This window comes from Solanum stenotomum, chromosome 1 (genome assembly GCF_019186545.1).
Source record: "Solanum stenotomum isolate F172 chromosome 1, ASM1918654v1, whole genome shotgun sequence".
NCBI lineage: Eukaryota > Viridiplantae > Streptophyta > Magnoliopsida > Solanales > Solanaceae > Solanum > Solanum stenotomum.
Genome location: NC_064282.1, coordinates 78,469,389 through 78,472,756, shown reverse-complemented (window position 1 = coordinate 78,472,756; position 3,368 = coordinate 78,469,389). Strand labels below are relative to the sequence as shown.

Here is a 3,368-nt window from a genome sequence, read left to right as displayed (position 1 = left end):
TCACAATAATGATGGTGCATGTGATAATTCCATCTAAGGTTATAAATGAGGAGGATGAGGTTTTACTATGAGAAATAGTTAAATAAGAGCCCTTAGTTGGTTCCGAGTAGTAATGCTGGAAACTCTAGTTGGTATGGAAGAGATGATGAGAGAATGAGAACTTCTTAGGTGTGAATAAGGAGGTTTAGTCGATTAACTTTTCTTTAATGCCCCTTTAGAATAGGCCAAAAAGACATAGTATAGGAATTAAAAGAATAAAAACAAAGACCAAAACAATCATGGGAGAAAATTGCTACCGGAAGCTTTCACGAAATCAATTGTGGTATGTAAATTGATCTATGGTCCGTAGATATCTCCCGTGGAAATCAGGTCAATTTCTGAGTCTCTGAAATTTGATCTACGAGACCTATCTACGGTCTGTGGTTCCATTTACATACTCCAGATAGTGTCCATAAAAGTCAGATCAAATATCGAGTTTCAGGACTTAATCTACGAGATCATCTATGACCCACAAAGGGTTTTACAATCTGTAAACTTGCCTCATTAAACTCAAGCTAATCTTCCTACTTCTGAAGTTGATTCTACGAGCCCTATCTACGGTCTATGGTTCCATCTACGGCCCATAAATGCTGCTCATAGATCCCAAAAATTTATGCAGACTTAATTTATGAACTTTCTAGATTTGACATGGATTTTAGACTTCTCGGGTGTTACAATAACATAGTAAATAGACCGAATAGATTTTAAAAAATCTCAATTATTATTATTATTTTATAGTTTCATATGTAAGTTATTAAATATTTTTATTACCTCATGGACTATAATTCTCTTTAAATTGAAAACCCCCTAATTGAATGTATACTAAAATATTGAAATAATTTGATGGAAACGTATAGGGAAGGAAAATAAAAAATCTTAAAATGAGTCCACTTTACCCAATGAATTCATGATTGTTCATAGGGTTCGGTGAACATTTTTTCATTTGGGTTTGAAATTAGCGAAAGAGCAATAATTTGGGGATTATTTTAACCTAATTTACTCAAAGTAAAAAAATAAAAGTTTCACATATAATGTCACTTGAAACTCTTTAAAAGAGCTTCTTAAGTGTGATGCTAACATAACATGTCATCTTCCTCCAAGGAGTTTATGTACAAAACTCGCAAAATGATGTAGAGGAATAATAATATGTTTGGTCAAATTTCTAAATTCAACTTATTTTTGACAATGCGTTTTTTTCCGAAGTGCTTTTAAAAAAAATTACTTTATACTCCCAAATGCTTGTCAACAACACTTGCCAATACATACATAAATAGATAACGAATACACAAAATCAAGGTTTTATTGTGTTTCATACACATAAGTTTACACATTATACACTACACCTTCAACTAATGAAACAAAATATTCTTAAAGTTTTCAAATTGCAAGAGACTTCACCTCATCCACTTTCCAGAGGTCTGCATACTTATACCACCTCATGAACCCTTCATCATTTCGAGTGCCCTGACACATGATGCACGAGGGAATCATGCAGGTTAGGAATTTGTCTAACCTAGATGCATTTTCCAGAATGGATTCATCAAGCTCGGTCAGAATTTTCACTAGTGCGGGTGGAGAAAGGTATTCAGTTATTATGCAATGCGATATGTTGAGCACTTCCAACTTTTTAACCCCTCCAAGAGAATAACCAAAGAAGGTTTAGATAACTCCGTACACATCACACTCAACACTTTCAAGTTTGGAAGAAATGTGACCAGTACAGATGCAAACAGTATATCGCAGGGAGTCCTAATCTTGAGCTCGAAATTTTTTTTGTAACTCCTTCCAATTGTCTCGATGACATATGCAGGTTCTTCTAAACCAGACATCGTCAGCGATTGAAGATCTTCCCATTCATGAAAAATATTGCATATCATTTGCTTTTCTAGTTTATCCCAAGCAGGCATAACAAGGCGTTTAAGCCGTGGACACCTGGAAAACAGGAGATTTAATTATCTGTCCAAATGCCTGAACTCTGAAACAATCCTTGCTATAAAATTTCTTGATTTAAGGTACAATACTATAGAAAGATTAAAGTTTATAAAGGGAATACCTCTTGGCAGTATAAGTCAACTGATTGTTATCAACATACAATGGAAGATCAATGTCAGTATGTTTCCACGACAAGGTTCAAGCAAATCTTGAGGATACGGGTCAATTTTTCACGAGATGGAGTGTCGACAAATACATACGATGGTATTGAAATTCTGATTAAATTTGACTACATTACTGACAAGTCTAGCGCTTTCCAGAGACGTTGATCAGAAGAAGCCGATTGCCAAGCAGGACAAACTTGAGGAATTACAGAGATTAACTGGCAAAGGTCGAAGGACTGGAATATCTTCACTAATATCAATATTAAGGTCTTCCCATCTCCTTACAGGAGAATTTCCTTCTTCTATCACAACAACTTCAATCTTTTCTTGTTTTTGAAATGACATCATAAAAGCTTTAATCTCCTAAGTTCCTGTAGAACCAAGAAAGGTTATTACTTCTCTGGATACAAGAAGAATATTTGAACTCCTAACATCAAATTAATGTTTCTTATTATCATTTGTGTTCTTGTGAATAGACTCAGACCATGAATAATAAAAACTTAAGCTCAGCAATATAAAGAAACATAGAAAAAGAGAGTACAAATACGTCCGAGGAATACTGTGATGCCCAAAAGTGAAGAAACTAGGAAAATATAACCTTAAACTTAAGTTGGTTATAGATAACGACATAGAACTAAGTTCTTGCTGGCATAACTAACAGAAGTATCACATTTTGGATAAAAATAATCATTACTAAGAGCAAAATCAAAGAAAATATTGGAACTCGCCTTACGTTCCTCATAAAACTAGTCTCGTTATTCTTCGCTAACATGGAGGACGGTCACTTCTACTAAAACCGTCTCTAACTTAACTTGGCCAGTGATCTCAACGATTTCTCATCAAAGGTAAATCAATAATATCCTACCTTATACGGTATATCCCCCCAATCCAATTTCCATACATTTGTCAATTGCCTTCCAATTCGAGTAAGAAAATTTAATCCTGAGATTTAGTTATGCTTTTCTCTTAACCTTCTTTTCATTAATTTCTAAGCTCAAATGTACTTCTCTTCTGCATCTTCAAGATACATTTAATGAAGGTTTTTCCTGAACAGAAAAAATATAATGTTAGCTTCCTCTTTTTCTTTCACTTACCTTTTATAACACAATTTCAAGCATAGTTCTAGCCTGTGTACCGGAAGCCCTTTCTGATTTTCTTTTTTTGAGAATTAGTACTATTGTATTCATCAATATTAGGAATGCTGGCCACCACCAAAAACATGTTATAGGGGAG

General features: G+C 34.2%; 1 pseudogene; it reads right to left on the bottom strand.

The window, feature by feature from the left end:
- Positions 1–1,402: 1,402 nt before the first annotated feature.
- On the bottom strand, positions 1,403–2,483 carry LOC125841623 (F-box/LRR-repeat protein At3g48880-like; annotated as a pseudogene).
- Between the last annotated feature and the right edge of the window lie 885 nt (positions 2,484–3,368).